General features: G+C 40.1%; 1 protein-coding gene across 3 annotated transcripts in view; it reads left to right on the top strand.

Annotated features, from left to right (window-relative positions):
- LOC145981614 (pleckstrin homology domain-containing family G member 5-like) overlaps nt 1-15,104 on the top strand; it is an 838,947-nt gene that overhangs the window by 70,265 nt on the left and 753,578 nt on the right. Inside the window, exon 1 of one of the 3 annotated variants that reach the window (XM_083114986.1) lies at nt 10,076-10,174. The exons of the other annotated variants lie outside the window; for them this stretch is intronic. The gene's annotated coding sequence lies outside the window, so the exon portion shown is untranslated. Of the gene's footprint in view, nt 1-10,075; nt 10,175-15,104 lie in introns of those variants that run through there. 3 annotated transcript variants of the gene reach the window in all.

Raw genomic sequence — 15,104 nt, 5'->3', positions numbered from 1 at the left:
CACATAATGCGGAAACATTGCGCGTATTGCGGCTAACATTTCAACTGGCTCAATTCCGGGCTTCAGGGCGTGGAAATCACTCACTCGCTGCCAAAAGAATTGTTTATAGGTGATTTTCTGGCTCTCATCAAACCTGCGATTTCTAAGTAAAGTGATTTTTCGTTCTACTAGCTGGCGACCTTGAAACTGTTGTAGAAATGCTCGTTCAAATTCTTCAAAGCTATTGAACTGTGGATTCCGCTGCTCTAGCCAGATCCTTGCACTCCCTTTGAGTAATTTTCGCATTAGCCTCAGGCAGTCTGGGCTATCGACACCGTACAACAAACAATCTCTCTTGAAGTCCCTTATGAACATTGACGGTAAAGTCTCGTCGTGATCGGGGTTGTACGTTTGAAAATTATCTATGCCGACTTTTGAGAAGATTCCGCGAGTATTCGACTCCGGGTTGGACACACTGCGTGTCTCCTGCTGGGCGAAAGCGTTCAAGCTCGGCGAGCTCCCGCTCCGGCCGATGACATCACGCGCTGCTTGGCGATCCAAGGAAGTTGGTGCTGATTGACAGGTCAGCTGGTTGGTCACGTCTGCTGCGACGAGCAAAGGGGTTGGGTTCGCATCCCTGGACGTTGTCTCCAATCGGCGAATCTCTTCGTCCTCGTTTCTTCTCCGTTGCGTGATTTGGAAACCCTTCAATTCACGTGTCTCCGCTTCCATTCGTTCCAATCGGCTGGTTAGGCTCGTCCGATTCTCGGTCATTCTTGCGTCCAGTGTTCCAATAGTTTCTTGAACCTGACGTAACTCTACACGCAGATCTTTCTCCATTGCGACTACATGGTCGTTTGTCTCTTCATGTCTCCTTTCGCAATCCTTCTCCGACTGAAGTACTTTCTCCTTCATTCGGTCATTTTCGGATAGCAGTGCTTGGAAACGGCGGTCCCATCTATCTTCCCACTCTTTTCTTCTTCTTTCTTCCATTTCTTCCTTCCTTTCTTCCTGCTCTCTCCTCTTCTGATCTCTTTCTTCATCTCTGGCTTGGATATAGCTGATTAGCTGAGAGAACATGGCCTGCACGTCCATCTTCTCTGGAACTGGCAACCCTGTTACCGACTGATCTTTCCCTAGATCCTTATCAACGTTTCCGGCTGACGAAGGGCCTGCATCTGTAGAATGCTCTAACCCTGGGCGGTCCATGGTATTGTCGGCTAATCTCTTGCGGTGACGAGTGGCCCTTTGCATGCCAATCTTCTTCTTCTTCTTCTTCTCGTGGCTGGCTATCGCCGAAGGAAAAATATATCAAAATTCTTTTCCTGGTTTCTGGTTTCAGATCCCGGGGATCGCACCCCTCACCTGCTTCCGTGTCATAACGCGTGTCCTTTTGTCCTTTATCGTCCGAAGTTAATAACGCCCATTGTTAATAAAATAATAAGATATTCTAATAATTCTGCTATGGAAAAATGCTATAGTCGCAACAAAGTATTTCACTATTACACCATAAAAAACACACAAAATGGTTCTAGCTACACATCGATTGCATATTCAATTAATTAAAGTCACCGTACAAATTACACATTAATACTTTAAATGAAAACGTCTTTATAGATTCTTATCAGGATTTTCAGTTACAGGTTGCAATTATTTAATTTTCAACAAAAAAATCTCAGTTCCCCCTTAGCGTTAAATTCTGGTACCCTGTCGTAGACATTCGTAGGCTGAAAACTCTCTTTAACAACAAGCATTAAATCCCCTTGGGTAATAGACATAACTGATTGTTAACCATTACAATCAAACTTAATAAAATTCACATTGAGTAGATAAGCAACTAATTAGAATACTCGTGACCTCCAGGTTCCTTACTAGCCTGCCTGTAACATCGTTCTACGAGCCTAATTCCTATTTGCTTCCTATTTGCCTACTCTTCTATTTGCCTATTCGTCGATTATTTGGGCCTACTTTTTACACCCCTACTTGTCTATTCACATACTCGTCGATTATTCGGCGTACTTTTTTACTTGCCTACTCGTCGCTTGTTTGGGCAACTTTTATATGCCTACTTATTTTATTGGCCTACTCGTCGCTTGTTCGGGCAACATTTTACTTGTCTACTTTTTTGCCTACTCGTCGAATGTTCGGGCGCCATATTTTGTCACGGGTAAATTAATTTAATAAATAACTAATTAACTCAATTGACTCAACTGAACTGAGCTTAGCAACGCAACAACGAAGAATCTCTCGCCTCACCTGCTGGGCGAATTAAACATTACATGAAATATAATACGGTCAGGATAAGTGCCTAACAGTCGGAGTTACCGAGAATAAACCTAGGAGGATTTGATTTTAAATACCTGAAATGACGTTACATAATACTACGGTGTTTCTGAATATACACATATATTAAAGCACAGATAAATAGACAGTACATCTTGCCCTCTTTCACTCGATCTCACATTCATACTCTCATTCCATGGCATATGGCGACAATATGACAAATACAAAGGTTAGATTATTTACTACTTTGACCATACTCTTGCTATGTCTTGGCTACATTGCCTATTACAATTTATCTTTTAGGATTTTAAGTATAAAGTGAATAATTGTTCCTTGTGCGAACCCCTTCTATCTTTTCTGAAGGTATAAATATATTTCATGAACTATCGTTTGCGGCTAACATTAACTCTCATCTTTAACATTTGATTACTCCGCCGGAAAACAGATGTCTAGGGTTGCCATAGCACTGATTTAAGTTAAGCAATGATTTGATTCACGCAGATTCGCGGTAGATAGTCGTCATCCTTCTCACACACGCACATGGTTGGATCTTACCTTAGCTGCATTCCCTCTGACCTGGGTTGGGCGGAAGTGGTCCTACAGTTCTGGAAGACATCTGCACTCCAGTGTTGCACTTCGCGGTTATCCTGGTTGGCGAAAGTGGATCAGTCGGCAGCTCCATCTGGCATCCTCGGATCCTGGCTTCTCTCGTGCACTGTCGACTCCATACGACAACTTGCGCAATAATAGGTCAGTTCTTCGCGGTCACTCGTAAGTACAGATACGTGACTTGGGCGATGAGACGAACATACGCGATGAGCCATTCGCGGTTTCACATGGATATCAAATATTATTAACTTTCACTACTTTGGACGTTGTTTCGGACGATTGACACGGAATATTATTAACTTTGACTACTTTGGACGTTGTTTCGGACGATTGACACAGGTGGACGTGTCTGGCGTTATTCTCACATAACCACATGTATGTGCACGGATGCGTTGACGGCAAGGGGGAAGGACCCCCTGGTTCTATTCTGCTCTACTCCATGGCTCTGAAACACTCACTCGAGAAAAAACAAATCCAGACCTCGGGTCCGCTTGCAACTCGCAGCCCGGTCGCACTCCGGTGGCGATTCTAGGCAAAACTGTGGCAAACTGTCTCTCGCTATTCCTTTTATTCCAGATTTGAACGTAGTGACGCTGTACCCTCTATGATCAGGTGCTTGTTTATTGTTTCTGGTGCTTTGACCGTTGTCCTCCTATCCTGGCCAATGCTCACTCAGGTCCTTAACCCCTGGCAGCAGCCCCTCGCGCAGAGATTAGGCTAACTCTTTCTCTTTTGTATTCGACACGTTCAGAGAGGCCAACTCAGTAGGGTTCTGTCTTCCATTCAATCCAGCAATGAATCTTTAATAATTCATAACTCCCGTATTTCTGTTCTGATTAGGCTCAAATCTTGGAATCAGTGCTTTGATGATGTGGTCTTCCGCTGGTGAAAATCTCATCCAATTCGGTCCATTGGTTTAGAAGTTGCATTTTTCTTGATATTCCCATAAGAATGCATGTAAATCTGAATTCGGGCAAAAAGCAAGCTAGTGCTGGCTAAGACAGTTCGCTAGACACCTGTATTCGCGACGGATATTAATATTACCAATTGTAATTAATTCATACTAACGGGCAATTAGATTAATTACTTGTCACTCAATATTTGACCGTTATACATTGGACGTCATCAGCGTACAGATGGTAATTTGTCGATTGAAAGTTTCCAGATATATCATTTACGTACATGGAGAACAGCAGCGGAGACAGGACGCTACCTTGGGGTACACCGCAATTCGTCGGCAGCCACGACGACTTATTGTCAGTAACGAATGTGCGTTGCTGTCTGGCTGCTAAATATGAGCGAGCCCAGTCAACAGCGGGTTGGGAAAAGTTGAAATAAAATGACAATTTCGCCAGAAGGATATCGTGGTCTACGGTTTGGAAGGCTTTGCTGTAATCGAGGAGAACTAGCATTGTCAAATATCTCTTAACCATCGCCGACCTTACATCATCCACCACTTTAATGAGCGCTGTGCTGGTGCTGTGATGTGGGCGGAAACCGGACTGGAAGGGGTTTAACAATTTTTTCGATTGCACATAGTTAAAAATTTGCTCGTGAACGATGTTTTCAAATACTTTTGACAAAGTTGGGAGAATACTGATCGGTCGAAAATCTTCAGCTCTTACTGGGTTGGTGATTTTAGCCAGGGGGTGTATGTGAGCGAGTTTCCAAATGCTTGGGAATGTGCCAGTGTACAGGGATGTGTTGAAAATATCTGCAATTGCGGGTGAGATGTGGGTAGCGATATACTTTAACATGTTAATAGAAATTTCGTCTGCTCCGGTTGCATTGGATTTGATTTTATTAATTGTAGTTTGGACCTTTGCATGCGTTATGAAAGAGAAATCGAAACTATTGTTGTTGTTGCTTTTATGAACACTTATGGAGTCGATTGTACGTTTATTAATTTCAGGATTTATACCTGATACGTTTTGGAAGTGGCCATTTAGTTCTTCTGTGGAGATGCCAAAAATTTCATTACTATCATATTTTTTCCCAACGCCGAACATTTTAAGTTTATTCCACAGCGATTTCGGCTGCGATCTGTAGTTTAATAGTTGTCCCGCAAAGCAAAACTTTCTCTTTCGTATTTCCTGCGTGCACCGATTCCGAAGAATGCGGTATTTTTCGAAATAATTGTGTACTGATTACAGGTTTGCTTTGAGTGTGGACTTATACCGCCTGTAAGCTGCATCCCTACGGGACATCAGCTGCAGAATCTCGGGGGTGATCCACGGGCTGGGAAGTCTCGAAACTCTTTTTCTTTTCACGGGCGCGTGCTTGTTGTAAATATGAAGGATGAGGGAGTTTAAGAGATTCACTTTCTCGTCAACTGTTTGAAAAGAGGACACGAGGTGTCATGGCATGTTTCCTGCTTCAATATTCAGGGCTCGAATATCAAGCCGTTTAAAATCTCTGAAGGAGATTACTTTTGGTTTATATTTATATGTTTTCAGAGAATAGGAAAGAAAAATAAGATCGTGCTTCGATATACCTGGGACTGGAAATTGTCCGAAATTTAGAATTTTTAGTGGGTTGGTTGTTAATATATGGTCAATAAGCGTTTCACTTTGATGAGAACGATGTGTGGCTTTTAACGAACAGGCTGATAGGTTGAGAGACGATATGGTGTCTTTGTAATTTCGTACTTCCGGTTTGGAGGTCAAGAGGTCGAAATTTACGTAACCAAGGATAACACAATTTTCGTATATCGGTAAAAAATTAGATATTTCTTTTTCGAAATTTTCAAAATCGGTTGTCTCTCCAAAAGGAATACATGGGAATCTGTAAATACTTATTCATCATATTTTTCAAACACTGTAGCTAGCTTAAAAATCAATTTTAAAAGCCGCATCCACTTGCAAAATGGACAGAAATACATACTCTTAAATTATGCGTGGATTTTCTTTAGTGGCAGTGCCCATTCCGACGAACGATATTTAAATAAATGCATGCCTGGTGCGAAATTGTCACACCTCACCTCAAACTTCGGGACTACAATGCTTTCTCTCTTAAAGAAATTCCCCCGATGGCCGATACATTGCATCCAGTGTTCGATATCGAGAGTTCTTTCTCTTCCGGGGCCATGACCCGTAGCACGCTTGTTCCAGCTCTTCTCTGTACTTCCAGGCGATGTGGTCATGTTCTCAACCGAGCCCCCAGTGTAGCTAACCTAGCAAGAATCTACCAAAACTTAGACCATTTCTCTTCTGTTTTTTTTATTGCCGAAATATATTTGTACATGTAAAATATTTATAGAGTTGAGCCGATATCACTTTGAACCGATACCCACCGATACTTGAAAATTGCAATACAGTAAAACCTCGTTAATTCGGCCCCCGATAAGCCGAACTTCGCTTAATCCGGACAGGTAAAAGGCATAAAAAAGCAGAATGCAAGGTTATAAATGTGGCTAGAAGTCAACAATCGCATTGTATGTACAGTATTGCTTTACATTTTACTGTACTGTATATAATGTATTTAGGCCTGATAATAACTGATGAAGTTCTATAGCGCCTAAAAAAAACTATTTTGCTCTTTGGAACCTATTTTAGGTTTTTGTGCCTAAATCAAACCTTTTTTTAGGTTTCTAAATATTTTTTGAACGTTTTACATTATTTTTACCTCACGCAGAGGTATTTGTTCTGTTTGGTAATGAAAAAATCAATGACTAACTTGTTTGAAACATTCTCTCTGCCGATTTCCCTCCATCCAAGTCCATAATATTTTTTGAAGCTCTAAACAAGGCAAAATGTCTGGCGCCACTGTTGCCAGCACAGTCCAAAGTACAAACTTCTGATCCGCTTTCTTTTGGTGCTTTCTAGCATTCCAATTTGCACCATTGACTAAGCATCTGTTTGAAGGTCATTTTCAGCAAATAATATAATCCTCGCAGATAAGAGGCAGGGTTTTGTCTGAGGATTACGTGATAAATATTTTTATGTATTGTGCAGGAAATTATACATAATTCATTTATCATATCCATAAGTAACTTTTGCTAACAGTACAAGTATTAGTGTTAGTGAATCATTTTGAAAATGATGCATAGAAATGAAATTTTGGTAAGAAAACTTTGAAATTTTGCTTTTAGCCATTGTAATTAATTAATATTGTCAGGATCTTTGAATCATTTTAAGTTATTTGGAACCTACTTCAGGATTTTTTAGTCTAATATAATATTCTTAGAACCTATTTTAGGATTTTTAGAACCTATTTTAGGATTTTTAGAACCTATTTTACGAACCTGAAAGTACATTTTTTAGAACCTAAAAATCCGAAGTCTAGTAATAACAAAATATAAAAATATAGTTTTTAGCAAGGTCCAGGAATCCATAAATTCTAATGGGTTCTATTTGGTTCCGTAACAGGGCGGGAACCTTCTTTTTCGCACAATTTAAATTAGATCCAAGTTGCGCTTTGTTTCATTTAAAAAAGGTTCCTGGACGGTCTTTCAATTGAGCCGAAGAAAAGGTTCCTAGACCGAATTTAAATTCATCCGGGGAAAAATGTTCCTGCACAGTATTTAAATTCATCCGGGGAAAATGTTCCTGGACCGTATTTAAATTCATCCGGGGGAAAATGTTCCTGGACCGTATTTAAATTCATCCGGGGAAAAATGTTCCTGGACCGTATTTAAATTCATCCGGGGAAAAATGTTCCTGGACCGTATTTAAATTCATCCGGGGGAAAATGTTCCTGGACCGTATTTAAATTCATCCGGGGAAAAATGTTCCTGGACCGTATTTAAATTCATCCGGGGAAAAATGTTCCTGGACCGTATTTAAATTCATCCGGGGAAAAATGTTCCTGGACCGTATTTAAATTCATCCGGGGGAAAATGTTCCTGGACCGTATTTAAATTCATCCGGGGAGAAAGGTTCCTGGACCGTATTTAAATTCATCCGGGGAAAAATGTTCCTGCACAGTATTTAAATTCATCCGGGGAAAATGTTCCTGGACCGTATTTAAATTCATCCGGGGGAAAATGTTCCTGGACCGTATTTAAATTCATCCGGGGAAAAATGTTCCTGGACCGTATTTAAATTCATCCGGGGAAAAATGTTCCTGGACCGTATTTAAATTCATCCGGGGGAAAATGTTCCTGGACCGTATTTAAATTCATCCGGGGAAAAATGTTCCTGGACCGTATTTAAATTCATCCGGGGAAAAATGTTCCTGGACCGTATTTAAATTCATCCGGGGAAAAATGTTCCTGGACCGTATTTAAATTCATCCGGGGAAAAAAGGTTCCTGGACCGTATTTAAATTCATCCGGGGAAAAATGTTCCTGGACCGTATTTAAATTCATCCGGGGAAAAATGTTCCTGGACCGTATTTAAATTCATCCGGGGAAAAATGTTCCTGCACAGTATTTAAATTCATCCGGAGAAAGAGGTTCCTGGACCGTATTTAAATTCATCCGGGGAAAAATGTTCCTGGACCGTATTTAAATTCATCCGGGGAAAAATGTTCCTGGACCGTATTTAAATTCATCCGGGGAAAAATGTTCCTGGACCGTATTTAAATTCATCCGGGGAAAAATGTTCCTGGACCGTATTTAAATTCATCCGGGGGAAAATGTTCCTGGACCGTATTTAAATTCATCCGGGGAAAAAATGTTCCTGGACCGTATTTAAATTCATCCGGGGAAAAATGTTCCTGGACCGTATTTAAATTCATCCGGAAAAAATGTTCCTGCACAGTATTTAAATTCATCCGGAGAAAGAGGTTCCTGGACCGTATTTAAATTCATCCGGGGAAAAAGGTTCCTGGACCGTATTTAAATTCATCCGGTAAAAAGGTTCCTGGACCGAATTGAAATACTTTACAGATAAAAAAGTTCTTTACGGTCCAGAACCCATTTACGCTTGCTGATTTTCTCTCCTGGACCGGAATTGAATTTATTTAAAATCCCTGGACCTTCAACAACCCTGGTTTTTTGTGCAAAATCGGTGCAAAACAAAAGGAAACTTTGTGAATTTTGCATAATTTCTTGGATAATTAGAATCCGCGTAAGTGTCACACGATATTTGGACGGACTCCGTGAAAGACCAATCTGCCGGAAAAGTATCGGCTGGTATCGGTAGATGAATATTCCAATCGGTACTTTCCGATACCGATATATCGGTATCGTTATCGGCTCAGCCCTCAATATGTATTTAACTTATTTACTTAATATATATTTCCTTAACCCGTTTATACATCATATGGATCAATCATTTATTAGTTGTTGCATACAGAGTTTTCCAAAGAGAAGTTGAGATGAGTTGGATTCACTGCCTTCAACCTTTTTCCTATGTACAGTGAAAATTCAGTAGTACAAACTTGCGGGAAATACGGCAATTTTTAGTGCGTATTTTTGCATTTGGCACTCATTATTATGCAGGAACATTCGACTTACAAGGGAGGTTATCTAAGTGTCCCCCTCCGATTTCCATGAAACTTGGCAAGTGTATAGAGGGGCCCAAAGGAAGAAATACGTATTTTTTGTTTCGGCTTAAGAACGGTTTTAGGGGTAAACCCCCCTCATATGTCAAAATGAGGACAAATTGAATTGGGCATTTGACCCCTGTGTCCCCCCTCCGATTTCTATGAAACTTCGTAGGTGTATAGAGGGGCCCAAAAGGAAGAAATACGTGTTTTTTGTTTCGGCTAAAAAACTGTTTAGGGGGCAAAACCCGCCTCAAATGTCAAGATGAGGACAAATTGACGTGGGGATCTGACCCCTGTGTCCCCTTCCGATTTTGATGAAATTTGGCAGGTGTATAGAGGGGCTCTATGCCCCCTGTTTCTTCCTATGCCATATTTATGTGGTTTCGGGGTCAGATCCCCACTTCAATTTCTCCTCATCTTGACATTTGAAGGGGGGAGGGGGGGTTGCTCCCTAAAACTTTTTTTTTTTAGCTGAAACACAAAAACACGTATTTCTTCCTTTGGGCCCCTCTATACACTGAAAATAAGATATACTTTAAATCCCTGAATCCAGTTTCTAAATTTCATCTTGATTTCACGGTCAATTTTTACACCGTTTATCATAACTTCATACATTTCACTTTGTGACGTAGTTCTGGATACGAATGAGGAGGAGATTTAGGTTATGAACTACCCTGAATGTACACGACCTGAAATAAAGAGGCACACAGTTTCTTAGCACAACTCCATTCTCTTGAAGTAGCTAAATGGACATGAGTTATCGCTTGAGTTTACACGCATTAAGTGCCGTGGTTGGCAAGTACATGCACTCGGTGTAAGGAGCAAAGAGAAATGGAGAAAGGCGGTGAAAGGAGAGAGTGCAAATTAGTAGGTACTGTTGAAGTTCATTTGTCGTTCCTCTGTTGATAATGAAAGTCTTGCAGTGTTCAAGTGCCTCGGAGACGAATGTTTTTTCCTGCTTGTCCGTTTTACTTAGCGGCTTACCAGTACACGATAATGTTATTTATGACCAGCGAACGGATTTATATATACAGTAGACTCGCGATTATCCGAGCTAATTGGGACCGAGATTACCTCGGATATGGAAAAACTAGGGTAATACGGAGATAATGTGCTAATAGGTCGTAAATGACGAAACAACACTTAAAACTGTATAGTCATTATGGTAACAGTAGTATAAGCCGGAGACACGTTAAACTCGTTTGTTTTCAAATAAAAATCATTGCTACTTACCACATATGCATAGCGGAAGATTTTTCAAGCTGGGGATCACTTTTTTTCCATGAAAAAAGCGTTTTTTTTAACATTATAATCATTTATTGGTCGTTGCTAATTCGGCGGGCAAATTTTGACTCGTCAGCTGATATGCAGTATCGTCAGCTGATGTGCAGTGTTTCAAAACTTATGAACCGATAAATGCCGCACAAACTATTCACAAAAGGTTTTTAAGCGAAAATTGAGGCTAGACTCTACGTCCTTATCTGCATGGTGATTGCTTCTTTGCGTTCGCGGTGCGCGATCGTGGTGCGGCACCCGGCATCTCTTCGGGTAAGGACCTTTTTCTTTTTACACTTTCTGTTCACGATTGCCCCACTATCCATTCACGGGGTCGAGGTATGCCTACGAGGTTAGGTTAGGCCTGTTAGGTTAGGTTCCATTAGCACTCATTTCACCCCTAAATATGTGCTTCATCATCTAAAAAATTCCTCAGTACGTTCAATTACGCATATCCGGACAACATCGGTTTTTCTCGATTTACTCGTTCAGGAAATTTTTGCTCGCTTTGGGATTTACGTTGTTGAATTCCTTATAAAATAAGCTTTCCAACGATATATGACACGTATTCCTTAGGAAAAGGACGTAAACTAGAGTCTTACCTTACATTGGGAAAAAAAAAACGCTCACACGTCATCTTGTAAAACTACCGCGTGGTTGCTATACTGTGAGGGGGTTACATAACCGAACGCACGGAACATTTGATTCACGTAGTCGACGGTAATGGCGGCACGAGCTATCGTACAACGGAGATGCATGATTGACGAAAAATTCCTTATTTACAGGCAAAATACGTTGCACGATTCTAAAAAAAAATTTCCCGGCTTTAGAAAGTCCTCAAGAACGCAATTCCGTAAGTATTTTCTCGTCTTTTCTCCTGTAAATTTTAAGAAATCCGTCTCCGGCTTATACCATCGTTACCCTTGTTCCGCTTAGAATAGTTCTACACAGACTTAAACACCACCGTAACAATCGGATACATCGACAATGTAACGAACACTTGCAGCGCGGACGGTGACTTGACTCCATAAACAAATGGGGGGGGGGGGGGTGAGTTATGAAGCGCGATGTTTTCCAACCACCCCCTCGGTTAACCCGGAGCCTCGCTTAATCGGGACTCGGTTAATCGGGAGTCTACTGTAAATACATATTTATGTATGAAGCTGAAATCAGTTCAACCCGTAGCTAGAATTGATCTGGGGGGGGGGGCTCAGAGGTTATCATGGTGGGGGGGCTTGTAAACCAAGTCCATTTTTCTAAAGTTTAACAGTATTAAATGAAGGTAAAAATGTTACAGTTTTTTCCACATCTCTTGAAGTTACTTGACTGTTGCTAACATCATTCCTCACTCCATACTCTGCTACTTTGAATATAATTGTATATCTGCATCATGAAAAAGAAACATGCACAGCATTCAATCATAGTGACTATAACGTGCATTTCACCCCGGGCCAAAGCAATGAAACTCCTCTTCGTTCCCAAAACTTGGGATCTGTTAACCTTTGATGCAGATGTGGAAGGAATGTGGATGATGATGTCAAAGTCACAGATTTCTGTCTAAAACGGGAGGCCGCAACCAAGGCAGCAAAGGTACAGATAAAGAATCTCCCCTGTGAAAGAACTTTCGAAAGTCTAGAGACTATTCTAAACACTTGCAGTTACTTAGACTTCTGCTCATAGACATGATGAACGAATATAATACAGAGCATTCCCTGACATTCGCTACGAGACTCGGCGGCAAGCTTCCCGGCATTAGCGCTTGTCTTTCCCGGTGAACGGTTCAGCAACAGTCGCCCGAGTCGGCTATTAAAATTACAGTTTTCATATTGTGTACTAACCTCGACTACAGAAGGTCTTAATAATGATGTCTCTCTGCTGCAACACATTCCTGGCATCTCTGAAGGAAATTGGCATTTACACGTGCATGTTCGTCTACTGTAATTCTTCCGATTTCTCGTACAATACTCTCTTTTAACTCACGGATGGTGTGCGGATTGTCTTTGTATACTTTATTTTTTAGATTTCTCCATTTTTCTTTCCACTTTTATTCAGAACTGATCCTGTTACTATATTTTTTCCCGAGGTTTAATATAAGCGTCTGTCGCGGACCCGTTCACCGGGAAAGACAAGCGCTGATGCCGGGCCGCTTTCCGCCGAGTCTCGTAGCGAATGTCAGGGAATGCTCTGTAGTTGCTGTTCGTTGTCTATGAATTTATCCTTCATCAAGTTCTGAGCAAAGTAATGCTGTCTACATAGTAATTCTTCACTGTTAACAAATTATACAAAATAGTTTTTCCTAATGTCAAGGGGCTGACAGTAGTGCCAGGGGGACTCAGCCTACCCCTGGCCCCCACCTGGCTACGGGTCTGAATCAGTTATATTATATTTACGCCCATCATGGCATGTAGAATAGAAAAATTCAGTTTTTATTTTCCATATTTGTGCATACGTCCACTAAGAATGTAAATGTTGTATGCCCATTTTTTCAGGAGAGCCCTTTAAAGTTTGACATGATATATTTATTGAACCTTTCTCACCATTGCGCTGAAAGTTTGTATCATTGCGAAGGCTGATATATTGAAGCCTCTCTAAAAAGAAAAAGTTGTTTGGTTAGGTATTTATGCTGCAATTAATAATTGAAATTTCAGATAGAACAATCGCACGCAACACTAACTTTGATTTGCGAGTGGCAGACATCCCAAGTCGGGAAATACCCAATGGTCGTTTTAAAAAGTCGTTAATTCTCGACGTTTTCTGCATTGTAAGTGTTTGGAAATTATCGGAAATTGTTAGTTTTTATTTAAAAAAATGCATAAACAATTACTTAACCTAGAGTGACCAGATATTTGTTGACCAAAAAGAGTATAGTCTTTAGGTTGAAGGTGCGCATGCATTTTGCTCTTTCACGGGGTCCGCGAAAATCCCGCGCGACTTCTTGACAGTCTAATTATCCTGGAAATTATGCAAAATTAAAACTTCCTTTTTATTTTACACTAATTTTGCACAAAAACTATATTTTGTGACTACATAATATCTATTTTCATATTCTGATGCAATTCTTGAATATTCTAAAGCAAATTTCTTGGTATGTTGATGCATATAATCGGAGGAGAATATTTACACACCAATATTGATCAATATTTTGAACAATTTTAATTATTGCAATTTTCAAGTATCGGTGGGAATCTGTAAGAGTATCGGTATCTATTCAAAGTGATATCGGCTCAGCCCTAATCATTATCATTAAATTCCAATGAATTTGAAATATGTTTTACTTGGTGATGGAATATGGAAATGACACTTGAAATTGCTCATAGGAAATTCTTGAGTCAAGGAGTAAATACTTCAGTTTGTTTTCCGTTCTGTGGATTTTAAGGCATTTTTACGCGTAAAATAATGAATGAAATTAAATAGCAAGGAAAAGATAAATAGCAAGGAAAAGAGTACATTTGGGGATTTTTGCAAATTGAAAAGAGTATAGAGTATATGAACCTCTAAAAGAGCATAATACTCTTAAAAAGAGTATGTCTGGTCACCCTACTTAACCCTTAGGTACTACGGACGTGAAAAGTCACGCAACTACTATGGAGTGGTCTACGAGACCTCTGCGTCATTTTCTATGTTTTAGGACACTTACGTCACAGAAATAAAATTGTATTTATTTTAGGGGTTAAGTCATGTTAAGTGAAGTTAGTTTTTTATGGTATATATAAAATTTAAAAAAGTAATAATAGTATAAACAATACAGACAATTTAATAACAACGAGATCGTAAATGATAAGAAAATACTAAAACTTATTCATACTCAATTCTTACCTTTGAAATACCATTACTATTGGTTTTGATTATCTCATAATATTACAAATCGAGAGTAACATATATATATTCTTCTTCTTGTCAGTACAATATATATGAGTATACGAGGTAAAAACTCACGTAAATACTATGCCACGTCTGACAGACCGCTCAAGGGAAACAAAACTGAATAAGTACTCAGAAATCAAAGACGACAATGCAAGACTTGGAACTGTATGTAGCTACATACAAAGCCACTTGTTAATACATATTAACCCTAGTCCTGGTATAATGCATGACGTTTAAAACTCAACGTTAGATAGACCTGAATTCTCTAATTTTATTGTTGTACGTAACAGCTGTGCATCGGCGCACTGCAGCGATTTTTCTATCTGCTCCATTAGCAACACTGCTTCTTGAGTTGTGTCGCGCATCGCACGGCAGAAATATCTGTGTTGGACTCTAGATTGCGGCTCAACGGAAAGGTACATGGAAGAGTCAACTTTTCATTCGAAAGGGTAAAGTAGAAAAATGGAAACAAAATAACACAGCGGTCTGACAGACCGTCCATAGTACATAAGGGTTTTAAGGTGAAAATGACGCGTAAAATTCGAGATTTCCAGAGTTTCTGGAAATTTCGAACATTTCCCGTCCAGAATGTTGGAATTTAAGAAATTTCTCGTCCCGATCAAAAAAAAAAAAAAAATCTGCCCCGCACACCCCTACAAAGA

This window comes from Lepisma saccharinum, chromosome 29 (assembly GCF_977018435.1).
Source record: "Lepisma saccharinum chromosome 29, izLepSacc3.1, whole genome shotgun sequence".
NCBI classification, from domain to species: domain Eukaryota; kingdom Metazoa; phylum Arthropoda; class Insecta; order Zygentoma; family Lepismatidae; genus Lepisma; species Lepisma saccharinum.
This window is presented reverse-complemented; position numbering and strand designations above follow the sequence as displayed.